General features: G+C 40.0%; 1 long non-coding RNA gene across 1 annotated transcript in view; it reads left to right on the top strand.

The window, feature by feature from the left end:
• The window catches only part of LOC104970610 (uncharacterized), an 83447-nt gene that overhangs the window by 50616 nt on the left and 16836 nt on the right, over positions 1-15995 (top strand). Inside the window, exon 2 of the long non-coding RNA XR_003033500.2 lies at positions 15131-15252. This is a non-coding gene — a long non-coding RNA (uncharacterized lncRNA). The remainder of the gene's footprint in view (positions 1-15130; positions 15253-15995) is intronic.

The raw sequence follows: 15995 nt of genomic DNA, 5'->3' as shown, positions 1-15995 counted from the left end.
TTGCCTGGAAAATCCCATGGATGGAAGAGCCTGGTAGGCTGCAGTCCATGGGGTCGCTCAGATCGCTCAGAGTTAGACACTGAGCGACTTCACTTTCACTTTTCACCTTCATGCATTGGAGAAGGAAATGGCAACCCACTCCAGTGTTCTTGCCTGGAGAATCCCAGGGACGGGGGAGCCTGGTGGGCTGCCGTCTCAGGGGTCGCACAGAGTTGGACACGACTGAAGCGACTTAGCAGCAGCAGCAGCAGCACTGAATCTGTAGATTGCCTTAGGTAGTATGGTCATTTTAACAGTATTAATTCTTCCAATCCAAGAACATGGTATATCTTACTATCTATGTGATGTTCAGTTTCTTTCATCAGTGTCTTATAGTTTTTGGAGTACAGGTCTTTTGCCTCCTTGCTGCTACTGCTAAGTCACTTCAGTCGTGTCCGACTCTGTGCGACCCCATAGACGGCAGCCCACCAGGCTCCCCCGTCCCTGGTATTCTCTAGGCAAGAACACTGGAGTGGGTTGCCATTTCCTTCTCCAATGCAGGAAAGTGAAAAGTGAAAAGTGAAAGTGAAGTTGCTCAGTCGTGTCCGACTTAGCAACCCCATGGATTGCAGCCCACCAGGCTCCTCTGCCCATGGGATTTTCCAGGCAAGAGTACTGGAGTGGGTTGCCATTGCCTTCTCCTTTGCCTCCTTAGGGAGGTTTATTCATAGGTATTTTACTCTTTTTGATGAAATGTTAAATGGGACTGTTTTCTTAATTTCTCTTTCTGATATTTCATTGTTAGTCTATAGAAATGAAACAAGTTTCTGAATATTGATTTTGTATCCTGCAACTTTACCAAATTAATTGATGAGCTCTAGTTTTCTGGTAGTGTTTTTAGAATTTTCTGTATGTAGTATTGCAAACAGTGACAGTTTACTTCTTCCTTTCCAATTTGGATTCCTTTTCTTTCTTTTTCTTCTCGGATTGCTGTGGCTAGGACTTCCAAAACTATGCTGAATAAAAGTGGCAAGAGTAGTTACTCTTGTCTTGTTCCTGATCTTAGAAGGAATGCTTTCAACTTTTCTCCATTAAGAATGATGTTTGCTATGGGTTTGTTATATATGGCATTTATTATGTTGAGGTATGTTTCCTGTATGCTCACTTGCTGCAGAGTTTTTATCATAAATGGATGTTGAATTTTATCAAAAGCTTTTTCTGCATCAATTAAGATGATCATATGGTTTTTATTTTTCAATATGTTAATACAGTATATCACATTGCTTAATTTGCAGATATTGAAAATTCTTGCATCCCTGGGATAAATCCTACTTGATCTTGGAGTATGTTCCTTTTGATGTATTGTTGGATTTGGTTTGCTCATATTTTGTTGAGGATTTTTGCATTTATGTTCATCAGTGATACTGGCCTGTGATTTTTCTTTTTTGTGTAGTATCTTTGTCTGGTTTTGGTATCAGGGTCATGGTGGCCTCATAGAATGAGTTTCGGAATGTTCCTTGCTATGCCATTTTAAGTTCCAGAAGGACAGATGTTAACTTTTCTCTAAATATTTGGTAGAATTTATCTGTGAACCCATTTGGTCTTGGACCAAATGGTTTGTTTGTTTGAGAGTTTTAAAATTACTAATTCAGTTTCAGTGCTGGTAATTAGTCTATTCATATTTTCTATTTCTTCCTGGTTCAGTCTTGGGAAATTATACCCTTCTAAGAAGTCCATTCGGAGAAGGCAATGACAACCCACTCCAGTACTCTTGCCTGGAAAATCCCATGGACAGAGGAGCCTGGTAGGCTGCAGTCCATGGGGTCGCACAGAGTCAGACATGACTGAAGCGACTTAGCAGCAGCAGCAGCAGCCAGAAGTCCATTTCTTCTAGGTTGTCCATTTTATTGGTATATAGTTGCTGGTAGTAGTCTGTCATAATCCTTTGTATTTCTGTAGTGTTGGTTGTAACTTCTTTTTCATTTTTCATTTTATTGACTTGGATCCTCTCCCTTTTTTTCTTAATGAGTCTGGCTAAAGGTTTATCAATTTTTGTTTATCTTTTCAAAGAACCAACTTTTAGTTTTATTGTTTTTTTTTTTTTTAGTCTTTCATTGATTTCTTCTCTGATCATTATGATTTATTCCCTTTTGCTAACTTTGGCTTTTGTTCTTCTTTCTCTACTTGGTTTAGGTGTAAGATTGGGTTGTTTATTTGAGATATTTCTTGTTTCCTGCGGCAAGCTTGAATCACTACAAACTTCCCTTTTAGAACTGCTTTTGTTGTGTTCCTTAAGTTTTGGATCATCGTGTTTTCATTTTCATTTGTCTCTAGGTATTTAAAAAAATTTTCTCTGTGATTTCTTTAGTGATTTGTTGGTTGTTTAGTAGCGGACACGTGTTTGTGTTTTTTGTGTTTTTTTTCTTGTAGTCGATCTTCAGTCTTATAGCATTGTGGTCAGAAAAGAGCTTTGGCATTCTTTTTGATCCCCTTCTCAGTAGAGTTATCTATGCACCAAGTACAAACAAACAGAAGGGTGTAGGTAAAAATCAGGTCAGAGAGGGAAAATAAAAGACTTGTGAAACAATCCCCCTTTTCCAAGAAATCAATGGAATCATCTTCTCCTTCTACCTCTAGGTTATTGAGTCATCTTCCAACTAAGAGATCTTAACTCCTTTTTGCTAGATATGACTTGATGTGCACACATACTACTGGAGTTTGGTGAGAGTCACTTATAAAATTCTGGACAGGGTCCATGTCTTACTTATCTGTTCAGTTTCCAGACCTAACATAGTGTAGAACCCCAAATGAACTCCATTTCTCAGATTGAATCCAACAAGCCAAACCAGTAACCTGACCCCTTATCACTATTTTTATCCTTAATAACTGTGATAACATAAGACAGGAAGGTTAAGTCTACAGGTATGAAGTAACAGGTAGCTACTCAAAGAAATATACATTAAGGATAGGGATAGGGATTGGGGAACACATTGAAAAATCAACACATTCCACTCTGGTTCCAGTGTACCACATTGGAAGAACCATAGAAGAAAAGGTTTGGATTGTATTGGTTAGAGCATAATAATAAAGGTAGTTTGGAAAGCACCTGAAACTAGCTACCAGCTGTTTATTGTCTTTCCAGTTCATCTACTTGGATATAATATTTTGGAAAATATCTGGGGAAGGCATTAATCCACATAACTATAGCATAGTAAGAGCTGTGCCATCTCTGCTTGCCTCTCCTCTGTCAGCAAACTGGCTGTCTTGACTATCCCATAAACATGGCAGAAGATGTCTGTCCCTATCATTTATAAATTTACATCTTCTTTCTTCAAATGACCAGTGGAGACAGATATGTAATTTTGATTCCAGATTCTAGTTTTCAGAAGAGAGAAATGGGTTTGCTCAGCTTGGGTTAGTTTCTATTCCTGACTCAATATTCAAGGGTCAAGAGATGCATTGGGTAGTTATAAATATGAGTCAGGAACCACTCTTGTCTGGGAGAGCAATTGTCAGAGAAGGAAGCTGGTGGGGTGGGCAGATAGCCTAGAAGGCTTCTTATACAATGGAAAAACACTTTTCCTCCATAGAGGAAATAAAGTACAAAATGAACAGATTATATGGACAAGACAACTGATAAACAATATATGCAAATTTATGGAAGGCAATTAAAGTGGATCAGTGGCTGTTATTAATATAATCAATTCATCTAGTAGCACAGGAAAAACCTCACCAGTTTTTTTTAATTTAAAACTTTCTCTTCAGAACCAAACCTAAGAAATGGCTGGGAAAAAGAATACCTGTCCAGTATTCATAACCTTTGGAGAAGGCAATGGCACCCCACTCCAGTACTCTTGTCTGAGAAATCCCATGGATGGAGGAGCCTGGTAGACTACAGTCCATGGGGTCGCTAAGAGTCGGACACAACTGAGCGACTTCACTTTCACTTTTCACTTTCATGCATTGGAGAAGGAAATGGCAACCCACTCCAGTGTTCTTGCCTGGACAACCCCAGGGATGGGGGAGCCTGGTGGGCTGCCATCTATGGGGTCGCACAGAGTCAAACATGACTGACACAACTTAGCAGCAGCAGCAGCAGCATTCATAACCTTTTTTCTATGAAAAGAGTTGGGGAATTTTTATGCACAGCTTAAAGAATATATTCCTCAGCCTTTCATGTAGCACAGTGTTGCCCATGAGTTGTATGCTGAAATTGTCTGCATATAGTGGTACTTCCCAGGAATAATTTCTTATTTTTTAAAGGGGCCCATAGCTAGCATATGTCCCTTATGCTTTTCACTTTTTCACCTTTATCCTAACTGGAATACAAACATGATAATTGGATTCTCAGCATCCATTCTGGAACCTGAGGTAACATTGAGGATGGTAATCATACTCTAAGAATGAAGGAATAGAAATATAGTAGGTGGCTGGGTCCAGGATGATACTTTAGAGCTATTATACTTAACTGCAGACTTCCATTATATAAGAGGGAAATAAACCTCTGTCTTGATTAAACCATTTTTAAAATCTCCATCCCCCATAACTAAAAGCTGAGTGTAAATCCTAACTTGGTTAATTATTCAATGGGGGAACATTACGTGATGGAACATTACGATTGACTGATGGTGACTGATAAAAACAAAATTGATGACAGGACCCATCATGGAATCTACTTTTATCTGGTCCCGATCCTTTTTGTTTTCACAGTGTCTAAAATTTATTAAAACAAAATGATATATAGATAAGATGGATAAACTCATGTCAGTTTTAAAAGAACTCTGTAGAGACGATGAGAATGTGCTTTGAAGAACTGCAGGGAGTATAACTGATTGATGGCCCCAGCTACTGGGTTCTGAAATCCACCTCCAAGTTTGAGGCAAGGGCTCAAGCTCCACGGGCTGCTCCCAGCCAGTGATGTGTGGCAGGAGAAGACAGGCTTTTTTTCTGGAAGGACATGGGATTCCTCTGATGGCTAACTTGGGGTTGAGGACTCCCTAATGGCCTTGCCAAACCTTCCTTAGACTACATGGCAGCACACTTCTGCCCCACCTTCTCCCCATAGCTTCTTCATTCTGGGTCAGCCTCACATCATGGTCTCATGACTGTCCAGCTTTCCTGGCTCACTCTCCATTTTCTTTCATAGGCATTTCTCTTAATAAAATCCCTGTATGTTTACATTTTTTTTTTAACTTTACAATATTGTATTGGTTTTGCCATACATCAACATGAATCCGCCACAGGTATACACGTGTTCCCCATCTTGAAGCCCCCTCCCTCCTCCCTCCCCGTACCATCCCTCTGGGTCGTCTCAGTGCACCAGCTCCAAGCATCCAGTATCATGCATCAAACCTGGACTGGCGATTCATTTCATATATGATATTATACATGTTTCAATACCATTCTCCCAAATCATCCCACCCTCTTCCTCTCCCTCTCCCACAGAGTCCAAAAGACTGTTCTATATATCTGTGTCTCTTTTGCTGTCTTGCATACAGGGTTATCGTTACCATCTTTCTAAATTCTATATATATATGTGTTAGTATACTGTATTGGTGTTTTTCTTTCTGGCTTACTTCATTCTGTGTAATAGGCTCCAGTTTCATCCACCTCATTAGAACTGATTCAACTTATCTTGGTATGTGCTTCTGTGAGAACTTGGACTAACACTCATTTGAAGAAGCTAAAAATATTCTCCATTCTTTCAGCCATTCTATTTTATGGGTCCATTTTATGCAAGGATAGGTGGTTCTTGGGCAGAAAAGTCATGGAATGTCAAGCTCTCTTCTCTTCTTTACTCTTCATGGTAACAATAACCCTGTATATGAGACAGTAGAAGAGACACTGATGTATAGAACAGTCTTTTGGACTCTGTGGGAGAGGGAGAGGGTGGGATGATTTGGGAGAATGGCATTGAAATACGTACAATATATATGAAACGAGTCGCCAGTCCAGGTTCGATGCACGATACTGGATGCTTGGGGTTGGTGCACTGAGGCGACCCAGAGGGATGGTATGGGGAGGGAGGAGGAAGGAGGGTTCAGGATGGGGAACATATGTATACCTGTGGCGGATTCATTTCGATATTTGGCAAAACCAATACAATATTGTAAAGTTTAAAAATAAAATTAAAAAAAAATGAAGAAAAAAATGGGGAAAAGAAATAATCACCTATAGCAAATTTTTAGTGGGGGCTTTTGGTAGTGTGCTGTGCTCAGAAGCCTAAGATACTGAGAAGAATGAGAGATATGATAATGTAGTCTCTCTTCTGCAAGTTCGTGATGTGGTTGGGAATGTGAGACAGTGGAGAGAGGCTCTGCCCTACACAGTGTTCACAAAGCAAGGCATACTTACCTCTGCCATCTTTAATGTGTGGGAGATAAGAGGGTAGAGGTTTAATGGGAGGATTTTATAAGCCAGGCTTAGAAGTGGGATGTATAACCTCCTGCCTATATTCCATTGGCCAGGAATCTGTCATGTGGGAGGCTGGGAAATGCAGTCTACCTGGGAGCAAAGGAGAATATGAAAATGGATTTGGGGAACAGTAAGCCAGTTCCTGCCCCAGCCACTTAGAGGAGAAACAACAGGGCCTTGGTTTCCTCAACAAGAGAAGGTTCTTTTCACAAAGACATTTCCATATAGCGCTCTCTTTATCAGTACTCTGGCTGCATCATTTCATTAGAAAGTATAAATTTTTAAGGGGATAAAATATAATGAAATATTGTATGGTAGTTAAACTTTCCTAACACCACTTAATTTACTTGGAGATTTGTTATGCAATCAAGTATTCCCAGACTATTTTGAACAGATTGCAAAGCTGCCTGATCAAAATTCTCATTTCTTACTTATAGGCAAATTATAGTTCAGATCCAGATGTTGAATGGGGGAGCAGGTAGGAAATTTTATCTTGCACTTCATAGGTGTGTCAAGCAAAAAGATGATTTATATTTTCTTTTAAGATGCAGAAATAGATGGATATGAATTGGACCCTGAATGAAAATATATTTAGGAGCTAATCAAATTTCTGTGAATTTCGATATAGCAAGACTATTTTGTAAATTCAAGATAGAACTATGTCAATATGATAATAATGCTTTGTACTAAATATCACTCAAATATGGAAATTTTATTTTTAGCCTTGCATCAAACCTAATCCACCCTTTACTTTGAATGTCCAGATGTTCAAGCTGGTTTTAGAAAAGTCAGAGGAACCAGAGATCAAATTGCCAACATCTTCTGGATCATCAAAAAAGCCAGAGAGTTCCAGAAAAACATTATTTCTGCTTTATTGACTATGCCAAAGCCTTTGACTGTGTGGATCACAATAAACTGTGGAAAATTCTGAAAGAGATGGGAATACCAGACCACCTGACCTGCTTCTTGAGAAACCTGTATGCAGGTCAGGAAACAAGAGTTAGAACTGGACATGGAACAACAGACTGGTTCCAAATAGGAAAAGGAGTACATCAAGGCTATATATTGTCACCCTGCTTATTTAACTTATACGCAGAGTACATCATGAGAAACGCTGGACTGGAAGAAGCACAAGCTGTAATCAAGGTTGCCAGGAGAAATATCAATAACTTCAGATATGCAGATGACACCACCCTTATGGCAGAAAGTGAAGAAGAACTAAAAAGCCTCTTGATGAAAGTGAAAGAGGAGAGTGAAAAAGTTGGCTTAAAGCTCAACATTCAGAAAACGAAGATCATGGCATCTGGTCCCATCACTTCATGGGAAATAGATGGGGAAACAGTGGAAACAGTGTCAGACTTTATTTTTTTGGGCTCCAAAATCACTGCAGATGGTGATTACAGCCATGAAATTAAAAGATGCTTACTCCTTGGAAGGAAAGTTATGACCAACCTAGACAGCATATTCAGTTTATTTATTTTATTTTATTTTTTAACTTTACAATATTGTATTGGTTTTGCCATATATCAACATGAATCCGCCACAGGTATACACATGTTCCCCATCCTGAACCCTCCTCCCTCCTCTCTCCCCGTACCATCCCTCTGAGTTGTCCCAGTGCACCAGCTCATTGAAACATGTATAATATCATATATGAAATGAGTCGCCAGTCCGGGTTAGATGGCATATTCAAAAGCAGAGACATTACTTTGCCAACAAAGGTCCGTCTAGTCAAGGCTATGGTTTTTCCAGTAGTCATGTATGGATGTGAGAGTTGGACTGTGAAGAAAGCTGAGCGCTGAAGAATTGATGCTTTTGAACTGTGGTATTGGAGAAGACTCTTGAGAGTCCCTTGGACTGCAAGGAGATCCAACCAGTCCATTCTGAAAGAGATCAGCCCTGGGATTTCTTTGGAAGGAATGATGCTAAAGCTGAAACTCCAATACTTTGGCCACCTCATGCGAAGAGTTGACTCATTGGAAAAGACTCTGATGCTGGGAGGGATTGGGGGCAGGAGGAGAAGGGGACGACAGAGGATGAGATGGCTGGATGGCATCACCGACTCGATGTACGTGAGTTTGGGTGAACTCCGGGAGTTGATGATGGACAGGGAGGCCTGGCGTGCTGCAATTCATGGGGTCGCAAAGAGTCGGACACAACTGAGTGATTGAACTGAACTGAATCTTGGGAGATAGGGTTAGGAAAGGAACGTGTGCAAATGTTCTCAATAACATTTAACTTAGCATCTGCCTAGACTGTCAATATATATTTTTTCTAACTTGTATTAGCTATTTGGCAATTCCAGCTGCTTGATAACAGTTGTAGGATATCAGTTTCTCCAGATTGCTAACTACTGCATGAGACCACACAAAGTCAGGATTAGATTAAAAGTGACATTTGTAAAAGGATAGCAGAGTAGCTCCAAACACCATTTTTTAGTTTGTTTCCACCATACTTGCAGTTTAAGAAATTCTCTTGCCATTAACACTTTATGAATTCAGCACTTTAAATTCAGAAAGGATCTTAAAGGTCAACTAGTCCAACCTTTTCATTTCACAGTTGAGAGAACGAAAGCTCAAAAAAAGATGAAGGTTATGTAGCTAATTAGTTACATGGCCATTTTTAGAAGCCAAGTCCACCCATCCATCCACCTATCAGTTCATTTATCCATTCCTCCATCCATCCAACTATCCAATCAACAAATAAATACGTATTAAGTGCCCACTGTCCAGACACTGGCTTGATGCTGAGGATACAATGATGAACCAAACCAGACATGGTTTCTTTCTTATAGAAAAGGCAAATACTAATCAAATGGTTATATGAATAATATTGCCATGAAAGAGAACTACACTATGTACTGAGAGCATATAACAGGGACAGACCTTGTCATGAGGTTTACACTGGGAGATGAAATTAGAGTGTGTGTTAACCAGGTGAGGAGGGAGGAATGTACCATGGAAACCCATGTGCTTTGATAGAAGTGAGAATAACAAATGCGATGAGCTTGAAATAGTCCAGTGAAGCTGGGGTGCAGAGAGCAAGTAGGAACATGATTCAAGATCAGAAACGTAGGCAGAAAGAAAGAAAGAAACCATCTCTTGTCCTGAAGAGTTGGTGTGAGGATGATGAGGTTTGGACTTGAGCTGCCATTTTGCTACAGTGAGGAGCAAGCCAGGAGATCAGTGTGAACCCCTGAGGATGGTGCCAAAAGCATAGAAGGCTGAGAAGAAACTACATAGTGAGAAACCAGGTCCTTGGTGGTACTGCATGAGCTACACGGTCAAGTCTCATGAACAGAGTTAGTATAGAGGGAGAATTTGGGGGGAGGCATTGAGAGGGAGGGCTTACAAAATGGCACAAAGAAACTTTTGGGGGTGATGTTTATTTTCATTATCTTGACTATGGTGATGGTTTCATGGGTATGTGGTGGTGGTGGTTTAGTCACTAAATCATGGCCAACTCTTGCGACCCCATAGACTGTAGCCTGTCAGACTCCTCTGTCCATGGAGTTCTCCAGGCAAGAATACTGGAGTGGGTTGCCATTTCCTTTTCCAGGGGATCTTCCCAATTCAGGGATCAAACTTGTGTCTCCTGCATTGCAGGCAGTCTCTTGCATTACAGACTGAGCCATCAAGGAAGCCCCCATGGGTATATACATAAGTCAAAACTTATCAAATTATACACTTTAAACATGTACAGTTTATTGAATGTCAATTAACCTCAATAAAATTATTTAAAAAAAAATTAGTGTGGCACCATTTAGTTGTGGTTTTTATGATTTAAGTGTTTAAATTGGATTTCTTTGTCACTTGTAACCAAAATGTTTCCCTCAAATAGGGACTCAGCCAAATTAAAATGGCAGCCACTCTATACTTGTTGAGATGTTTGTTATTATTTTTTTTTCAGTAATTAATGGATACTCAATGCTCACTTTCATCATCGTGTGGATGCATGGAATGCTTTCTATGTCTATTTAAATCCTACTCATCTTCAAAGCCCAAGTTAGCCTCCCTGTCTTTCAGGAGGCTGAACACTTACCTTCATATTCTTTTCAACAGTTTCTTCCCCTCCTGTTGGTCCATTAATAGTGTGCCAATCTATGTGATCTTGTATTAATATTTTATTTATTTCATTTTATTTTATGTTATTTATTTAAAGAAAAACTCCCTCTGACCCATGTTTTAAAATTGAAGTATGTTTTGTAGTTTTTACAATGTTGATTTAGTTTCAGGTGTACGGCAAAGTGAGTTAGTTATTAATACATATATATGTGTGTGTGACACATACACACACATACATATATATATATTCTTTTTCAGATACTTTCCCATTGTATGTTATTACAAGGTATTAAATATAGTTCCCTGTGCTATATAATAAGTCTTTATTGTTTGTCTATTTTATATATAGTAGTGTGTATCTGTTAGGGCTTCCCAGGTGGCTCAGTGGTAAAGAATCTGCCTGCCAATGCAGGTCACTCAGGAGATGTGTGTTCGATCTCTGGGTTATGAAGATCCCCTGGAGGAGGAAATGGCAACCCACTCCAGTATTCTTGCTTGGAGAATCCCATGGACAGAGGAGCCTGGTGGGCTATAAGCTTGCAAAGAATTGGACATGACCGAGTACGCATGCAGGGAATCTTCATATTGTTCTCTATAGTCACTGCACCAATTTACATTCCTACCAACATTGTAAGAAAGTTCCTTTTCTCCACACGTTCTCTAGCATTTATTTTGTGTCGACTTTTTCTTTTTGCTTTGCCTTGCAGTTTTCGGAATCTTAGTTCCCTAACCAGGCATTGAACCTAGGCTATGGCAGTGAAGTGCCAAGTCTTAACCGCTGGAGTGCTAAGAACTCCCTGTTCATATGATGACCACTCTCATCGGTGTGAGGTGATTTTGAGCATCATTTCATGTGCCTGTTGGCTGTCTGCATATCTTCATTGGAGAAATGCCTCTGACCCATCTTTTCCAAAAGAACACTCTTGTATTTTAATATCCCTGCTTCAGCTGTCTTTTTCTCCTTTGCATCTTTTCAGGTATAAGTTCTCAAAATTTGGGATACATAAGGTTCACCTTTGGGCTTGTTAAAAGGGAAGATTTTCTCATATCATAGATGCACATATGGAAAAACATGGTACATTAGATATTATATAGTATAGATACTTAGTGCCTAAATCATGAGTTGAGTTGATGAAAAGTCCAGAAGGGTGTGATTTGAAGATTATCAGAAAGGTTTCTTCTGTAAGGCTCTAAAAATGGGCCCCTCCTTCAACTTGTCCTTGATGATCTCATAACTAGGATGAGTGTCAAGGTCGAGGTACTGCATACTTTAAAGGCTGCTAAACTTTTTGATGACCTTAGCTAAAACTAGTGAGAGAAACCAAATCTCATCCCTCACATTCTGCATGAATAAGAACTACAGTGTTAGGAGTTCTTAACAGTGTGTATTTCACCCGCTCGTCATTCATTTTTTGTTTCTGCCCAAGCACCTTTACTTCCTTCGCTATTGAGCTCTGACCCATTCCCACTGATTTTTGGTTTCTGTTCTAATGGTAAGCACCTTGGTCTAATGGGGAGCACCCAGGCTTCTATTTGGAACACAGTTTTTCTCAGCAAGTTGTCCATTTCTTCTTCTCTTCCTCTGGCCCAAGCTGAGCCCTACTTCCTCCACCCCTGCCTCTCATCCACGCATAGCCACTGTGTTTGCCACTGAGAAAGATGATGCTCCAGCTTCTTCCAACCTAATCTTGTTTCTTTGACACATACATATATATATATATATATACACACACTTGGCTTTTCTCAATTTCATATGTGAAAATCGACAAGTTTAACAAAACAATGGAGAAGTTAAAAAGCTAAGAATTCTTACAAGCCTTGGTAACAAGAGTTTGTTTCAACTGCCTTCTCTTTACCCCACTCGTGGTGAGTGGATTCCCACTCTGGAGTTTTGGGGATGGCTGAACACACAGCATCCACTACTGGAGGGATGAGATAGACCATGGTTTATTAGTCACATACAGTTTGGAGCAGGAGGATCCCACACGTGACCTACGGCTATGTGGGGGTTAGCCTCAGAGGCAGAGCAAACAACCAGGGGCTGTGAGAGGCAGGCTTCATGGTGAGGTAAGGCAGGCTTCAAGAGGGTGAGGTGTACCCTGGTTTCTGCAGGAGGACATGACTGGCTTGTTTGAATAGTTCGAAGGCTGCGGGTCCTTGTGATAAAGAGAGGTGTTTGGCTAGAGAACCTTTGTGGCAGAGTAGGCAGAGGAACTTGCAGTTAGGCAATTTGAGACCCTGCTGATTTCACCAGATGTCAAGACAACACATAATATTAAATTTAAGCCTTTACTACAGGATCTCTAGTTTTTATTTATTTATTCTAGTTTTTAAAAGAAATCTAAGTAGGACTAGCCTAGCTCTTTCTGGCTCCTGGTTTGTCTCCTCATTCTTAGTTTGGAAATAGACTCACCCAAGTAACTTTCTTTCTTTCCACACTTTGTATTGCTACTTTCTGGCTCAGATGGTAAAGAATCTGCCTGCAATGCAGGAGACCCAAGTTCAACCCCTGGGTTGGGAAGATTCCCTGGAGAAGGGAATGGCTACTCAGTCCAGTGTTCTTGCCTGGAGAATCCCATGGACAGAGGAGCCTAGTGGACTATAGTCCATAGGGTCACACAGAGTCGGACACGACTGAAGAATCTTAGCATGTGCACACCTCCTCTCTTAGGTCGAGTTCCTTAGAAGCAGAACCTGAAGCTCTGAAGGAAATCTGGTGCATTGTGGGCAGTGCCCTTCAGGAAGAACTTAAGAGGAGGTGGGAAGCTGAGTGAGGACATGGTCTTACCTCTCTTAAAGAGAGGCTCTGAAATACAAATCACACCTTGGAGTTATCCTTGCCTTGAGAGAAGGGGTCTCTTTTGTACCCCCATATCAGTCAGTCTTTGGCGATGGACCATGGGGTGGGGTAACTTCCTGGAGAGCATAGCTACCATCACTCCAGGGCAGTTCTGCAGAGAAGGAGGCAGCTGGGGTAGTCCACGTTCTCCCCAGCAAGGGGGTGGGTGCTCTGGCCTTGTAAATGGAATCTGGGCAAGGTACCAATTGCGTCTACTGCATATGCTTCACATCCATTAACCTCCTCGGCAACCCCAAGAGGCAGAAATTATCATCACTGTATTTTCAGATAAGAAAGCTCCAACCCAGCCTAGTGCTCATTTTCAGGGCATTGCTAGGGAAACATGCTTAAGAATTCCAGAGTGTCTTTTAGCTCTTCATTTTATGTTTTTAATTGTATTCAATTCATGAAATATGCACTGATCACCAATATTGTATAGAGTCGTCATACAGGAGAGTTTAGCTGAAGGCGCCAGTTACACATCTTTCTCCACTGGAGGCTTTGATGTTGAAAGACCCTTGGACCAATTTTGCCCAACACTTCAAATTATATAATTAACTTTGTGTACCTTGTTGGATTCAACCTCAAACTGATGAATCTGTCCTTCTTAAATCATTTGTGTGAGTTATCTGTTCATAAAATAGGTCTTTTAATGAGGAAATCTGACAATGGCTCTTCATTTAAATCAGTAATTAAGGATAGCATGGATACATTATTTTAGTTGCCAGTGCTGTACCTTTTTAATCCTTAAGCGAATAGCTTGAAAGAGAGAGACAGATGAGTAAAAATATCTCTGAATAAGACTGGACACAGCCTTCTTGGGTTTTCAGTACAAAAAGGAAATGATTGTGAACCATGGGTTTTCTGTGAAAGAGGGTGATCCTTCCTTTTAGGACTTTACATCTTTGTTTAAAAAAATGGGACAAGTGTCCATCAGCAGTGATCTCTGGGGAATTGGGGAAGATTGCTAGGTAGATTGAGTGTGAGCCATAAATTTTCAAAATTTTTATTTGTTTTAAAAATAGATAATACATCACATGGTTTAAAATTCAAAAGGATATTATAGTAAAAAATCTCCTTCCCTTATCCTGCAGGTACCCACTTCCCTTTCCCAAAGGCAACTAGTGTTGTCAGAGAATTTTTTTCAGAGATGTTTTATGAATATTCAAGCAGGTACATGTAAATATTTGCTAATATATTTGAAAATTCAATGGAGAGAGTAGAAATAAGAAAACCCTTGTATTAGTTTCCTAAAACTGCTGGAACAAATTACCAGAGGCTTAAGATGAAAGAAAAGTATTTTCTCACAGTTCTGGAGGCAAGAAATCCAAAATCAAGGTGTCAGCAGGGCCATTCTTTCTCTCAAGGCTCTTGGAAGAGTCTTTCTTTGCCATTGCCTAGTTTCTGGTGGTCTCTGGCAATTCTGGGCATTCTTGGACTCGAGGGTACATCATTCCAATATCTGCCTCTGTCATCACGTAGCCATCTCTTCATGCGTCTCTGTGCCCAAATTTCCTCCTTCTTACCAGGATACCAGCCACTGGATTAGGGCCCACTCTAACATAATATGATACCATTTTTAACTTGATAACTTCTGCCAAGATGGTATTTCCAAATAAGGTCACATTTATAGGTATTGGTAGTTAGGACTTGAGCATATCTTTTTAGGGGACCTGATTCTACCTACTTCAATCCATAATGTTATCATTTCAAAGCTTAAAGCAGGCTTTGTAGAGAAGTAGAGATCAATTCACCTTTGGGATATGGAATAAAGTTAATAATTCTCTTGCTTAGGGGAAAAACAAATACCCAAATGGATCTTTCTCTTTTGCAGATAGGAAGCAAAGACCAACAATGATAAAGGAAGGTTTGTAAACCTCCAGTGACATTAAGAAACCAAGCTCTTCTGGATGAAAATGAGAGAAGTCGTCTATGTGGTGAAAAGTATGTACATCGGTGAGTTTTTTAACTTTTTTTTTTACTCCTACCTATATAATAAGAAATACATCATGACCCAGACATACAAATGTCTGAATATAAGTATATGAATATATGAACTGAAGCAGTCTTGCTCCATTAAACAGCATGTACATTTATTATTTGAAAGGAATTTAAATCTTTTCTAGTCTACCTTTTTTTCATTAATTTTTTCTCAAGGCCTCTAATGTTTTGCCTCCTGTAGTATGAATAACACTTTTTGGTGATATGTCCTTCCTTAGGAGGGGATTTATAGAATTTCAGTGCCTGCTTGTTCTCATAGAGTTGTTTTTGCATGGCAGGAAAAAAATGAAGAATTAATTTTTTCCTCCCCAAGGAAGAGTGAATATCTGTGAAAGGGAAATGATGAGCTAATCACCTTGGCTCAACGTAGATCGAACTGCTAGTATGGTACATGCATGTTATTCAGTTTTACATTAGATTCAGACAGATGTGCTAAGGTTGGGCTTTTTAGTTCCAATGTCTTCCTGGAGTCCTAAGACCAAGATTAGGGAGTTAGGCCTGTCAATCATTTTGGAAAATTCTGAAGCTGAAACAGAATTGGGTGAGGTCTTTAAGGGAGAAAGAAATGTCTCTGGGACCTCTCCTCCAGAGAGAAGAGATGGCTCAAGGATATTTCTGTTGGTGGAGTGAAAAGGAGGTGGAAAAATGAAGAGTAAAGTTAACTCTTTCAAACAGTGGTGAAGTCAGGGCAATTGGCA

The sequence above is a fragment of the Bos taurus genome, chromosome X (genome assembly GCF_002263795.3).
Source record: "Bos taurus isolate L1 Dominette 01449 registration number 42190680 breed Hereford chromosome X, ARS-UCD2.0, whole genome shotgun sequence".
In the NCBI taxonomy this organism is placed as follows: Eukaryota; Metazoa; Chordata; class Mammalia; order Artiodactyla; family Bovidae; genus Bos; species Bos taurus.
The sequence above is the reverse complement of the archived record's forward strand: the minus strand, read 5'-3'. Positions and strand labels throughout refer to the sequence as shown.